The sequence below is a fragment of the Miniopterus schreibersii genome, assembly GCF_964146895.1.
Source record: "Miniopterus schreibersii genome assembly, chromosome: 2".
NCBI classification, from domain to species: domain Eukaryota; kingdom Metazoa; phylum Chordata; class Mammalia; order Chiroptera; family Miniopteridae; genus Miniopterus; species Miniopterus schreibersii.
In genome coordinates this window covers 159,223,889-159,239,420 of record NC_138102.1, presented here as the reverse complement: position 1 = coordinate 159,239,420, position 15,532 = coordinate 159,223,889, and the positions used below count along the sequence as shown (strand labels likewise).

Here is a 15,532-nt window from a genome sequence, read left to right as displayed (position 1 = left end):
TTGCCAGTTTGATTCCTGGTCAGGGCACATGCCAGGTTGCAGGCTCGATCCCTGGCAGATGGACCCACCCACAGCCTTTTACCTTTCAGACTTCTTAAGGAGTCACGATACCAGTCCCGCGTGTCCTCCAAACTGCAGAGGACAAATATAATGCACTCTGAGCAAATTTAAAGTCATGCTCACTAGGCTTGAGGTCAGGAAAAAGAACACCTCATCCTGCTCTGAAATTGAAAAAGATTGCAGGTACCTGCCCTACTGCCATAAGAGATACTAACCCTCTGTAACAGTTATCTGCTTCAAACAGCAAGTCATGAGCAAAAAAATAGACAAGACACTGGTACAAAACTGAGTCCATAGCTAGACCAACTATAAATGAAAGCGTAACATATGGTAAATACTTCAATAATAGTTCAACAGAAAAGTATAGCTTACTTTAAAAATGATCTTGATATCATAATTAGATTTCCATCTAGACAGATAATAGAGTGATAGTCCTGCCTAATATCATGTTCAAAAATAAAAAGGGCAATGGATTAAACATTTTAATGTAGAAAATGAAAATATTTGGGGGGGGGGGAATTAAGCAAATGTTAGGGTCAGAAAAAAACTTGAGAAAAACAAACAATAAAACCAAAAAATTATAATGGAAGAAAATTACAGTCAACTTCATAATACAAATTACACAAAAGCAAAAAACAACAAGCAAAAACCCCATAAATAAGGTTAAAAGAAGACATGGAGAAATAGTTTGAAATGTATATGAGGCAGGGGCTTATGTCTCTAATGTAAATAAAGAACACCTACACATTAATTTTTTTAAAAAGTAGGCATAAACTAGGATTCATAAAAGAGGAAATGCAAATGGACAATAAGATTTATAAAAAGCCTTTTATAAAAGGTGCTAATTCTCACTAAGAGCCAAGGATATGCAATTCAAAACAACACAATACCCTCATTTTTCCATATAATAAATTAACAAAATTTTAAAAAATTTATAACATCCAATGTAATAAAGAAGCAGAGTGGTTGTGAATTGTAGTAGTTTTTCTTTGTAATTTCACTTTTGGTAATCCATTCTATAGAAATGGACACATTTCTTTCAAAGAATAAAGACCAAGAATGATTTAAATACATGTGCTGACCTAAAGGAATGTCCATCACACACAGTTACATAAATACAGCAACAAGGCAAATCATGTATATAATGATGACCCCATTCAGGTAAATAAAAGTAGGGGGAGAAGCATATGTTTATAAAAAGGTATAATTACATATGTTTTAGATATTCTTTATATGAGCATAGAAAAAATATAAAAAGACAAGTGCCAAACTGACTTTTTCTTTTTTATAATTTGTGTTATTTGGTCTTTAAAAAAATAATGTTCTCATTTTTGAATTTTAAAAGACAACTCCGATGGGGTGTATGATGTGCTAGGATTTCAGGGGAGGAAGAGTTGTGGAGAACATAGCATCTGATCAGAAACTTGAAGGTTGGAGTTGGAGGAACTGGATAAACAGAGAGGTTTTCAGGCCATGGACAAAGTAGCAGGAAAACAGCATTATCCGGAATCATTTAAACTCACTTCCAATTCTCCAAACCACTTGTCACTACATATTTGAAAAAAATCAAAGTATATACCCATATGTTTGTTTGTGAAAAACTAATATTATTACTCTTACATGATCCTACATTAAATAAAATTGTTGTTACTATCAGGAAATTATAGACAAAGCAATTAGAAAACCTGAAGAGTCTTATGGTAAATGAGTTTCAAATCTACCTTACATTTTTTTCCAAGCAAAAGTGACTTGAATTGCAACCCACAGTAAGTCAAATAAATGAATTTCTTTTACCTTAGTATTCACCATCATCTTCATTTACCACTGATTCAATACTGTAGGATCATCAGATTTTTAAAAAATTACATATTGAGAAACCAATATGAATAAAGCTCTGCACACATGTAAGCTGGAGTGTCTTGTTCTGAATCAGAGCTCCAAATAAAGAGATCTTTGTTTATATAAGTTTTAATCCCTTGATAAAGTTTCTTTGGCTCCGAGGATTGCATAAATCAGGTTATAGAAAAGATTAGTCTCTTGGAGCCAGAGGCTCCTCCTTGCTGGTTTAGTTTAGTGTTTTTTTTTTTTCTTTTTTAACAGTTAACCCTTACGTGGCCATGGCTTATACTATCACATCACGTCAAAAGGCTACAAAAAAACTCAGTTAATGAGTTAATGTTATTAACTTGCTGAGCCTCAGTTTTCTCAATGTTTTTCCTTTTGTAATTAAGAAGAAAAATCAAAGACTTGCTGATTTATTAATTTAGTAAACTAAGATGCTTAAAAATTGAACCTAAGTTAAGCTTTCTGTGTAGCTGGATAACCTAAGAAAAGATGAAACCAAATAGAAATAGACTTGGGAGCATAGGGTTGCTGTAGACGGGAAACATCATTTTTATAGGGTGGCACCAATATCTGGGGGGAAAGCACCAACATTGTTGTACAGTAGGCTGACGTGAGAAAACCATTGTTTACCAATTATTCTACCAGTAACTTGCTGGCTGGATTGGATGAGTGAAAAATTAGAGGCCTTGTCTGGTGCTGAGGTGGTCGTATCCAGGTGGAATTTAGTATGGACTGCAAAGGATGGCCTAGATTGACATTTTAAAGGGGGAAACCTGATAGGAATGGTATGGAAGCTTAAAAGCTTCAGCTTTTAAGAACCCAGATCCAGCTCTGACTAGCTGTGATCGTGGACAAGTTCATTAACATCAGTTTTTCAATCTAAGCTGTAAGATAATTACAGCACTTACCTCAAGGAATTGCTGACATTATTGTCCTTTCATTCAACAAATATTTGCTAAGTGCCTATTTCATGCAAAGTACTATTCTAGGTGCAAGGGGTATATTAAGAAGCAAAACAGTCTAGATCTCAACCTCCTAGATTTTGTTTGTTCTGACTGAAGGAAGGGGGAAAAAAACACAAGTCAGCGTAACAGTATTAAGAGAGAATCTTTTCCCTTTCCTAGGCCTGTTTAGTAAATACATTTAGAAAGCTGTAAGGGGGTGGGTGGGTGGGTGGGTGGGTGGGTGTGGGTGTGTGTGTGTGTGTGTCTATTTAATAACCAAATCAGTCAGAACATTTTTTTTTACAATGTATTCTATCTATCCAAGATAATATTTAGTAATTCTCAGATATTATTTGTACTGCTCTTCAGCCTCTACGGGTGAGACTTCTTTCATTGTTTTCAACTGTTTAATTTGGGGGAAGGATGGACACAACAATGTCCATCCCGCTGCCCTGTGGACCAAATCTGGGAACTGCTTCAGAAGTGGGCAGGAGGTGGACCTGGAGATGGATAAGGCTGGCGTGCCTGGAGGAGGCTGGGGCTCAGGGTGCGGGCAGAAGTGGACACAGCGATGCGGGGGCACCGAGCAGAGGCCGGGCCAGGTCACGTTCCGTGCCGCACGCACGGGAGGAGTGAGGCTTGTGTTCTATCAGGAACGGGAAGCCCTTAAAAGATGTGAGCACGGAAATGACTTGATGAAGTTTGTGTTTCTAAAAATTCAATTTGGCTGCTGTGTAGAGAAAAGGCTGGGCACAAGAAGCAAGAGTGGAGCCAGGCGCTGCAAAGCCAGGCACGAGATCGGCGGCTTGGATGAAGGTGTGGGCACCAGCAGAGGAGAGATCTGCACACGTTTAGAAGATGTTTGGGAAACAGACTGAAGAACGTACTGATGGAGGTTTTCTAGGAGCTTTTTCACAAGGGAAATATTTAGAAAACTCTGTGGCAACTCCCTAGACAAGGGCTCTCAGTGTCTATGGCGCCCAAATATTTTCTCTAGTACCTTCTCTTCTGCTAAGCTTTTACACAAAATAATTTTCTCCATTTTGATGTGCCTGCACAACATATATAAAATTAACTCTTACTGTACAGCAAAAGGACTTAATAACTATAGGGAAAGTAGTTTTTAAAACACTGATAATTTCCCCCTGTAAAAGACAACACACTCTTTTTGTTTGTCTCTATCAGTGACCTTTTTAAATTCAGAAACAAGCCTGGCTGGCGTGGCTCAGTGGTTGAGTGTTGACCTATGAACCAGGATGTCATGGTTTGATTCCCGGTCAGGGAACATGCCTGGGTTGTGGGCTGGATCCCTGGTAGGGGGCGTGCAGGAGGCAGCTGATCAATGACTATCATCATTGATGTTTCTCTCTCTCTTTCCCTTCCCCTTCCTCTCTCTGAAATCAATAAAAACATGAGGGGGGGAAAAAGAATCTGTAAAAAAAAATTCAGAAACAATGCCTCTTGTTTGAATAAATATCTACCCAAGGTCATCATCCCTCCCTCCACAGCACTAAAACACAAAGTCCTTTGAACTGTTCCCCTGGCTCTGTTTCCAATGTGTAACGTGATTCCTTAACTTTCAGTACATCCTCCCACATGCAATGTTGTACCCAAAGACCTGAGCATATGCTCCTCCACACGCAGCTGGTGAGTCCACCTGAGACCCTAAATTGTTCACTAAAGAAGCATCCCAGTCCCTTCTCTGCAGAGAGAAATCCAGTGTGGTCCATACAGTTTCCTTTCCCTCAAATCCTCATTCCAAACTGGCAGCTCTGGAGAGAGTGTCATTTGATACTAATTCCATTGTCAAGATTCTATAGTCCGGACCATAGACTTCTGTTTCTTCTCACGTTAGAAGATCCGTGGCTACTTTGCGGGGATGACATTAACCCTAAGGTCTGGCCTAAATACCATCTCACCCTGCTGGCAAGCATGCTATATTGATATCCCCCCACTATCACTGGGGGGACAGTATAGAACTGGCTTCAACAAACTATGTTTTGGGGCCAAATCTGGCCTGTCACCGATTTTCATAATTAAAGTTTAATCAGAACACAGCCATCATCACTTATTTAAATTTTACCCGCAGCTGCTTTCACAACTACAATGGCAGGTTTGAATAGCGACAGCATCTTATATCTTGCAGAGCCTAAAATATTTACTATTTAGCCCTTTACAGAAAAAGCCACCGCTGGCTCCTGATGAAGAGGAAGTGCCAGTTTATGGTAGTGTAAGTTCTGGTAAAAATCGGGACTTATAGCTAAACAGGTACCAATGTAAAGCACTGGAATGAATTCATGTGTGACTGGTGGCCCACTGCCATCCTCGCCCTTGAAAATAACCTTGGAGACCATGGTTCTAGTTCTCAGCTGTACCGTACAGAAGCCTCCTTCAGGGGCTGCATGTCCTGCTTCATCACAGCGCACTGAACGTCAAACGCGCGGTGCGTGCTCTCTCCACCCCACCGCACAAGTTCCCTCCTCCCCGTGAGCACTAATTAGTCAAGCACGGTCCCTCATAAGTTTTTTTTTTCTATTTTTAAATGTGGAAAGTAAGGCTTTTAGTCTATCCCTCATTTGGGAAAAAAAAAACTATTTTATAGAACTCAGAAACACAGAATTTGCTCTGTCATACTCCTTGGTACACATATTGTCACAACGTGTTCTCATCATTGTCCATTCCCAGCATGTTTTTATTTATAAAACCTAGAAACCTGTCAATAAACTACTTGTCTAACCACATGGTTTCCCCCACTAAGCCACCTCCTGTCTCACCTAGTCCATAGAGAATTGTGACTCTTTTGTTCATTCCCTTGCTTTCACTGTTATATAGTTTTGCAATTCTGCAGAGAGAGAGAGAGAGAAAGACAGAGAGAGACAGAGGCAAAGAGAGAGACAGAGTCAGAGAGGAAGGAGAATGCATGTATGTGCTTGTTTTAACTTTACACAGAGAGTTTCAGGCTGTATGTAATTTGAGGGTATTCGATCTTTCCACTTTTTGCTATAATTCATTCATTTTGTTACATACTATATCATTGTGGTTAATTTGTTTTTATTGCTGCATAAAACTCCATTGGATGAATGTACTGCACTTGTCATCTACTTTCCCTTTGATGAGCATGTGGGTTTGTGAGCACCAAGCTCCCAAAACCCTTGTAACCTCCAAAGTGACAGAGCATTAGGAGCATCTTTTGTTCTATTGAGGTGACTCTGGGTGGGTTCCTGGACCACTTCTGATGGGGGTTGAAAGATAAGACTGTGACTGGAAGCTTGGACTTCTCAGCCCTACACCCCATCCTCCAGAGTGGAGAGAGGAAGAGAAATGGTGTTAAAAATGGATCATGCTTATGTGAGAAAGCTTCCATAAAATCTTTGGAATATGGGGTTCAGAGAACTTCCAGGTTGGTGAACACATCCACACTGGGAGGGTGACACCCCAACTCCACAGGAAGAGACGCTCTTGCACTCAGGACCCTCCCAGACCTCACACTAGGTATCTCTTCACCCGTATCCATTAATAACTGGTAAATGTAAGTGTTTGCCTGAGTTCCGTGAGCTGCCCTAGCAAATTAATTGAACCCAAGTGGGGGGCAGGGTATTAAAACCTCTGACCTTGGCATCTGAAATGGAGGGGCAGTTTGGTAGGGCTGAGTCCTTAACCTGTGAGATTTGATGCTATCCCTGGGTTGACAGTGTCAGAATTAAGTTGAATTGTAGGATACTCAGCTGGTGTTGCAGAGAAATGCTTAGTGTGAGAAAAAGACAAATTAAGCATCTGGTGTCAGAGGTATTGTAAGTGTGGTAGTACTGTGAAAGGAAAGGAGGCGCTGAGAAAGAAAGACACAGGAGGGAACAACTGGGTGATTTTTCTAGTCTGGGAGACTAGTATTTCTAGTGGCTTTTCTTTTATATTTTTCTCTCTCTTTTTTTTTTTTCTTTTACTTCCTTCTGAGGTTATTTGTTCAACCTCCACTTCTCTTTCAAGCTTTATCCAATGTACTGAATTCATTATGCTCGTTATTTTTCATACATAACATTCCTTCCTTGTTCCGTTTGTGGTTTATTGCTCTTATTTCACCTTAATAATCATCTTTTTTATTATGTTCATTATAAAATTTTTAATTTTTGTCGCATCTGTTCTAATATTCTCCTTCTTTTGTATCTATCACCTAATCTGCTGTTTTCTTTTCAAATGACTGTGCTCTCAGATGTCTTGTAATTTGAGCCTGAGAGCTCACTTTACCCAGAGATATTACCTAATCTGTCAGGCAATGGTAGGTAAGAAGGGCAGACCTCATTTTCTATCAGCCACAGTTAAACCAGAGGAGGGAAATGATGTACTTCTGGTTGTAGGATCCCAGACACACACAAAAAAAAAACACAATAAATCATCTTTCCCTCCAAAATAACTCTTCAGGTCAGGTTTCTATCATTTGTTCCCCAGGTAGAAACAGCATTAGGAGTAGATGTTCTTTATATTGTCATTTCCTAAACCTCAGAATAGAGTCAGCCTCCTGGGTGTGTGATCTGTGCAGTCACATGGGGCCTCATGCTCCATGGGCCCCATGCTTGGTTTAATGGTCTGCTGTTCCTCCTGAAATTTGAACAAAGAGCCCCAAATTTTCCTTTTGCATTAGACATACTCATCACAAGTGAGGGAGTAAAACAAAGAAAAGAATAAGTCATTGGATTTAGGAAACAAGTAATCCAACTTAAATGAAAGAAATTTCTGTGATGACGATGAAGAGAAATTCCTGTGCAGTGAGAATAGGGAGCAACAATTTTACTAGATCAGAATGATGAACGGCTTTAGGAGGAAGATTTCCAAGGAAAAAACAAAAACAACACATTACTAATGTATTTTGAAGTTATTGAGCTAGAAGTTTCAGTGTTTGAATTAATGATTTAGAATATTAAGTATTTAAACTTACTGACCTAGAATGTAAGCTTCATGAGGGCAGTAAGTAGCACATAGTAGGTACTCAGCATGTACAAAATTTACAGACCAAGATCTAGCAGCGAATCTGATATAATATTAGCATTCAGTCATTCAATGCTGCTTTTGTCCAGAAGGCATTTTTTTAAATCTAGCATAAATAATTGCAAAACTGATCTGTTTTGGTGGAACATGGCGGTAAAAGCCTGACTGGAATGAATTTAAGAGAAACTGAGAAAAGAAATACTTCTGCAAAGGGATTACTAACTGACTAGTGTGGCCTTATGTCCAGTTTTGCTCAGGTCAGTTCTGACTTATGCCCTTTGGTTTAGCCATACCCACTTCTGGTTTTAGAGAAGTCAAGATTGGATGGTAACTTATATAATCAACCTACCAATGACCTCTTCATCACTGAATCTAATGGATAGTTCTCAGACATCTCTTATCACTGGCATTTGACAAAGTGTATGACCCCTTTTTCCTGGAAATTCTCTCTTCACTGGACTTCCAGGACACCACATTATTTTGGTTTTCCTTTTATCTTACTGGTAACTTATTTCAGTCTCCTCTAGGGGACCCTCATCTTCTGCACAATCTTCTAACACTGGAATACCCCATGGTTCAGTCTTTGGTCTTCTCTACTCCATCTATATGTAACTTCCTCGGTGATCTCATCTAGTCCAATGATCTTCTAAATATTCCCTACAGGCTGACCGTTCCCAGACAGATATATCCAGCCCAGACATTACTACCAAACTTCAAATATATGCCAACTCAGCACCTCTACTGGATCTTTAATGGACATATACAAAAAGAAACTCATCTTCCCTTTGCCCCCTCTCCCCACCAAAAAGAAAAAATTCCCTATTCCACTTGCAGGGTTCCTCATCTCAGTGGATGGCATAGCATCCTATCATCCTTCTGGCTACTAACCTGAAAACTTTGGAGCAACTGCTTCTTCCTCTCATCCAGCATTTACCCCCAGCATTCAATGCTGATTTTGCCCAGAGGTCATTATTCTGACCTAGGATAAACAACTGCAAAATGGACAAATTTCTGTGGATTACAGAGGAAAAGCCTGACTGGACTGGGTTTAAGAGAAAAGGAGAGACGAAATTATTCTGCAGAGGTAAAAAATATTCCCTACAAGATCACCAATGGCTACAACCTTACAAATTGTCCAGTTTTGTCCAGGACAATTCTGGTTTGTGTCTCTTGTCTTGGTGTAATACTTAATCGTATCCCTCTTCAGCTTTAGAAATGTCTAACAAAGCCCAGCCAGGCGTGGCTCAGCAGTTGAGCATCGACCTAGGATCCAGGCGATCAGGGTTCGATTCCCGGTCAGGGCACATGCCCGGGTTGTGGGTTTGATCAATGACTCTCTCATCATTGATGTTTCTATCTCTCTCTCCCTCTCCCTTCCTCTCTCTGAAATCAATAAAGATATATTTTTTAAAAAATTAAATAAAAATAAAAAAATTAATTAAAAAAAAAAAAGAAATGTCTACCATGGATGATTAAATTTATGTGGTCAACTGCCCCAAATCCTGTTGATTCTTCCTCAAAATAGAGCCCGAATCCAAATACTCCTTACTGATGCAAGCCACCATCTCGCCTCATCTGCTGCGCTTCGTCTCTCTGCTTTTGACCTTGCCTTCAGAGCATGTCAGTCTTATGTTCAAAGCTCTATAATGACTCTGCACTTCACTAAATAAATGTCAACGTTTCTACACATCTGCAAAGCTCTAGCCTGTCCACCCCTTCCATGATCCTCTCTCATCTCATCTCCCACTTCTCTCCTCCTCAGGTACTCTGTTCCAGCCAGACTGGCCTCTTTGCAATGCCTTGTTCATGCCTGACACATCCCCATTTTAGGACCTTTCCTCTTATTACCCACCACGTGCCCCTCCGTCATGGCCTAGAATGCTCTTCTCCCAGATATTCACATGACTATCTCACCTCCTCCGTCTCTTACCTCAGATATCATCTTGTCAATGAGACCTATCTGCTGGCCTTAATGAAAATTTTAAACAGCACACTCCCATACATACTATTGATCCTACTTTTCTTGTTTTGTTTTCCATACACTTAGCACTTTGTAACACGCAACCTGACTCATTATTTATTTTTATTTTATTGTCTATCTTTATTTTCTGTCTACCTTGTAGGCAGAAATGTTTGTTTGTTTTATTTACTGATATATCCCGAGTACCTGAAACAATGTCTGGCACATAGCAGGTGCTCAGTAAATGTTTGTTAAATGAATAAATGAGTGAAAATGTTAACAATTTAAAGTCTTTCAAATGACATTAGAATGGTCATACTGATTTGTATTTGCATAACCTAAATGCCCCTTTCTTAATTCATTTATATTGTTCAGTGCAAAAGGAAAACATGCTTACCGAGCATGGTTGGCTAATCTTAATACAAGCTTTTATGAAACTGTAGGAATATATTCAGACTTAGAAATTTACCACATTAAATCATTAAATAGAATCCATGATGATTGGGAGGAAAACAAAGCTATTGCTTTGGAAACAGTTATATTTATACAACTATTTGATATCTCAATCAGATCTAAATATAAATACAGGCATGCAAATATAGATCTAGATGTAAATATACATATAGATACACACAGGAATCACATTAGTCTGAACAGTGGCCTACTTCCTGCTCACTGCTAAGCACCCTCAACACAGAAAGGGTAGCAAATTCAAATCTATGTTTGATAAAATTTGTCATGTCCTCTCACAAAGTAAATCTACAAAAGGGTTAATTTGGGTTGGATTTGCAGAAGCGATTAAGTTGAATTTAACACCAGTGTGGTCAGAAATGGTGTTAGGAAATCACACTGTCAGCAAGGTCTCCAATTGTAGATCACATCATGCCTACAGCAAAGTGTTGCAGATAAATCACAGCAAGAAATGCCAAAATAAATCACTGAACTCCTTTGAACTAAAAGCAATTGATTTGACTTTGCAAATGATACAGAATGTTGCCTTCAGTTTTGTACTCTGTCAAATAGCACACTGAAGGGAAATAATTACGAGCAATAGGAATAAATATGGCTTAAAGATATGATATGATGGGGTAAATAAATTGTTTCTTCCTTATGTAATTAAATAAAGAAGGGCAAGGTTAGGATTCTATTTGGCAATATGCACAGAAAACTAATAGTGGCTTAAACATACAGAGATTAATTTGTCTAGGTAACAAGATGTCTAGAGGTAGGAAATCCAGAATCTAAAAAGCGGCTCATTTAAGGCTTTAGAAAAAAAATGTTGCATCTTCTCCCCTCCACATCATTAACAAATATATCTTTATCTTCATACCTGTGGTCTTATGATGTCAAGGTGGCTGCTCTGCCCCTAATCTCACATCCACATTCCAGACAGAAAGGAAGAAAAGGAGGAACCAGTAGTACCTGTATCAGTAGAACAAAGGGTTTCTGCCAATCCTTGGCTGACTTCCACTTATGAGCCAGAACTGTGTCACATGGCCACCTCAGCTACCAAAGTGTCTGGACAAAAAACATATTTTTAGGTAGCACATTTGTCAATTCAAACAAAATTAAGATTCTGTTAGGAGGGAAGAATGCATATTTGATGGGCAACTAGGTGCTGATGTGCTGATAAAGGCAGTATGGAAAGGGAAGAGAACTTCACAGAGTAGTGATTTTCAATCTTTTCCACCTCCTGGCACAGGTAAACTAATTACTAAAATCCTGCAGCACACCAAAAAATATATTTTCTTTTTTGCCGAACTGACAAAAAATATAGGTATAATTTTGATTCATTCACACTGGACAGCTATTGTGTTGGCTGTTGTCATTTTTTAATTTCACAATCTAAGGGAAAAGAGGTCAGTGCCCCTGACTCAATAGTCAGGTATTGCATGTTTTAAAAGTTGCTGTCATAGAGAATAGAGCTTTCAGAAACAAGTGCATGTAGGGGCAGGAGAAAGAAAATGGGTCATCACAGGAAAGAGAGAAACAAAGAGCTAGAGATGTAAAAGTAGGAATATTGTTAAGAGTTATTCATGCTTTGCAATATTATTAGGTTTGTAAAATGTTTTGACACATTTCTAAATTACCTTTTCAAGTGAGAAAGGTAAGTCACACTATGATTCCATAAGTCATAGAAATCTTATCACTGACATTAACATACCTTTTCAATGAGAGCATGATACATGCAGAAGAGAGTGTGTGGGTTCCCAGGGCAGATGGCTCAGGCAAAAGAAGGGAGAGAATCCACGGGTGTCCAGTTCTCTACAAACACCAGATGCTTTAAATGTTCTGTAACTGATAATGCTTTCGATTTCTTCAAAGATGTCAAAAATTAATCATAGCACAGCCAGCTGATGTGCTTCTTTAAACAAATGTTTCATCTTCCTCAGGAAAAAGTTTCTCCCTGTGAATGCAATTTCACAGTCACAATCACTAACAACATTTTTTGGTGTTATACAAAAATGTTTTTGTAAACAGCTGTTCTTCAAAATGTGATCCATACAATATATGGCCTGACCTGAACCAAACCAGAAATTGGTTAAATTACCATCTCCCAAGACTAATGATAAAATGAGGTTTTCTTTTCACTTTTAGCTTAATGTATCTGGGCAAGCATGCTCAATGTGTATCACTGTTGTTACTATCAATAAATTGAGTAAAGATCATTCTGATGGCTAAAATTCTAAAGTCTCATGTAAACCTAAAAATATTTTCAACACTAGAAAGGAGAAATTTAGTCCAACTGTCATGTAAATCTGTCTTGGGTTCATGTGAACTTGAAAAATGTTAATGGATAAATGCAGTATTTGCAGTATTATTTGAAACAACATAACTTTTGTCTTTTTAAAACATATAAAATTCTTTAAGAAGTGCAATGTATTTCTAATTTCAATATTTTATATCAACTGAAATAAATTAGCCACAATCATTTGATACCATAATTTCATATTTTTCCCATTTGGAAGGCTATATGCTTTACCTTCTTTATAGTTTCATTTATTTTTATGGGAGATAACAAGTGATTTCAATAAACAAAAGGTAAGATACAAAGCACTGTTTCTTTCTATTCCTTCAGTATAATAACTGACTGTAGAAAATATTTTATTTATTTATGATAAAACAATCTGAATTTCTCTAATATTCAATGTAGTATTAAAACATTGCCTTACACACTAAAATGGTAAATAATTATCAAGATACTTAAATAATAATTCCTTCAAGTGCTGTCATAATAATTTCATATGTGCAAAGTATAGCAATTAACAAATAAATGCCATGGAATAGAAGTATAAATGTTTTATTCAAAAATAGCATGAAAGCTATTATAAGGTCTAAAATATTCTTTATTTATAGAGTATACAGAAAAGGATATATAAATTGTGTTATAATATGTCATTCTGTCAAGGATATCTTTTAGACATTTTAATTATGACTCAAAAATTTAAAAAGCTAAGGAGAATTCCCAATTTTCTATAAGAGAAAAGAAGTTGGATAATAAAAATACTTTATATTTGACTTTGGTATTTTCTTGTGCGCTTATAATTTAATAAGAGTGTTTTCTGGTGATACAGATTAAAACTGAAATTGAACTATCAAGCTCCATTGTATGGCTTGGGAAGAGTGTGGGAACTTTATAAACATATCAAATAGAGTTGGAAACACTGCCTATTATAGGACCTGGCTCCTTTTTTGATCTTTGCTGACAGCTTTCAAACCTCACCTTTTGCCCATCTGCCCCAAGCAGGGTCAAGCTGAGAAAGTTTGGATGTGCCCACCTTTGGCACTGGCAAGAAATTCAAACCACAACAAGCCTGGGCCACAGGTGCCGGAACACCCATTCCCTAATCATAATGAAAGCAGAGTTGGTTTCCTTTCCTTGCTCTCACAAACCATTTTTGGATCAGCTTAAGAGATTGTCCTGCTCTCCCCAGAAAGTCCAGAAGACCTCATTATGTGATAAATATTTTCATCACCTCATGGTGTGTGTGTGTGTTTATCAATCTTGACATCCAAACCAAACTTTGGGTCGGTCTATCCTGATTCTGTGAGATAACCACAACAGCTATCTACCCAGAACAACCTGATCTAAAAATATTATAGCAAACCATTTAAGGGAGAACAGTGATATTTCATAAGGCCAATTCTTACCTCAAATTGGTGGGTATAACCACACAATGAGGGCCCAAACTTTATAAGATCAGGTTTACCATGCTTATTCTAAAGTATCAAGAAACATTTATTGAGTATATATCACTGAAGTCATTGTGCTAAATGCTGGGATTAGAGACATAGGCAAGAAAAACCAAAGTGTATAAAATACACTTCCTTTCCTCGAAGAGGAAGCCCAATAGGGACACAGCCAACTCAAACACAATAAACACTGTTAAATGCAATCAGGTACTATGAACATGATTATTTCTGCCAGAGAATGGTGGGGAAGGTAGTATTTGAGCTTGCCATTCATAGATCCACAGGCTTCTATAGGTGGGACAAGAGAGCCTGGAATGGAAGAGACAAGAAAAGTCGATGTGTTCAGGGAACTGGAATTGGGCCAGAAGAAGTGGTGGGGAGGGAAGGTAACAACATTTCCCTTTTAGTAAGATAACTCTTAGGGCAGCATAGGGGTACATTAGAAGCAGAGAACAGGATGAAAGACCCATGAGGAGCCTTTTTTAATAGTTCGAGTGGGAGAAGAAGGCTTACAATAGGGCAGTCACAATAAAAACTAAAATAAGGAAGCTGAGGCGCACTTCTGAGTTGCCAAGACTTGATCAATTGAATTTTGGGGTGCTGGGGTGTATTGTAAGAAATGCCTCCAGTTTTCTAAATGGCATGAATCTGATATTTATAGAACAAAAATGGTGTGCCTGGTATACTGTGGAGTTAAATGCAATTTTTCTGGTTTGTTCAGCTCCAGAAGCTAAGAACAGTATAATAGGTACCAACTACCCCAATGCCTTTAACACAAGATGCTAGACCATGCTGAAAGCTTAGAAAGTAGGTGCGTGCTAAGAGATGATAAAACTGTTTTTGCCAGCGTTAGCCCATTATATTTCTTTAGGCTAAACACGGGAAAGTAAACAACCCATTGACAAGTTGCAGAAGGCTGTAATAAGAATTCTTTGGAAGAAAGTCCTACAATGCTGGTAGGAAACCATCCCCCCACCCCTGCCAGTTCCAACACACTCACAGTCCTAGAGCTGGTCCCTGTCCCTCGCACAGGTGAAAAGTTCGAGAGATGTATTTGCGGGGCTTTACCTGTATGCCTGGAGTGGGGGGTCACAGGAGCCGGCACCCCTTTCCGCTGAAGGCAGAGATGTGGTTAGCTAGGTGGCCTGACAGCAGAAAGATGCTGCTAGGTTCGCATGCACTTTCACAGCTTGCTGGGGGGAAGTTTGAGTGAGTTTCCCAAGAGCCCACTGTGGTCCCCGAGTCATCTTAAGATGCTTAATTTCTCACAGGAGCTTGTAGTGAGCACGTCAGAGCAATTCATTTATTTTAAGAATGTTCTGCCCCGGGAGATCACTGGTCTGTCTTTAGACAATCTGCCAAGCCTCCGTTGGCGACCCATCTTCTTTAATTTTTGTTTTCTGTCTTCTCTATCGCGGAGAAAACTACATTCAGGCGTAGTAACCATCACGCGGAGCCCGGGTGCCAAGGACGCGGCTGCAAGCTCCGGAGCGCAGTCCCCGGCCAATGCGCGAAGAGACTAAGTGTGAGCTGCGGGGCACCCGTAGGC

The 15,532-nt window shown here is 38.8% G+C and overlaps 1 protein-coding gene across 1 annotated transcript in view; it reads right to left on the bottom strand.

Annotated features, from left to right (window-relative positions):
• The window catches only part of SLCO1A2 (solute carrier organic anion transporter family member 1A2), a 96,971-nt gene extending 81,480 nt beyond the window's left edge, over window positions 1-15,491 (bottom strand). The window contains exons 1-3 of the mRNA XM_081127859.1: window positions 15,052-15,491; window positions 11,954-12,196; window positions 11,212-11,307 (exon numbers count right to left, since the gene is read on the bottom strand). The gene's annotated coding sequence lies outside the window, so the exon portion shown is untranslated. The remainder of the gene's footprint in view (window positions 1-11,211; window positions 11,308-11,953; window positions 12,197-15,051) is intronic.
• Between the last annotated feature and the right edge of the window lie 41 nt (window positions 15,492-15,532).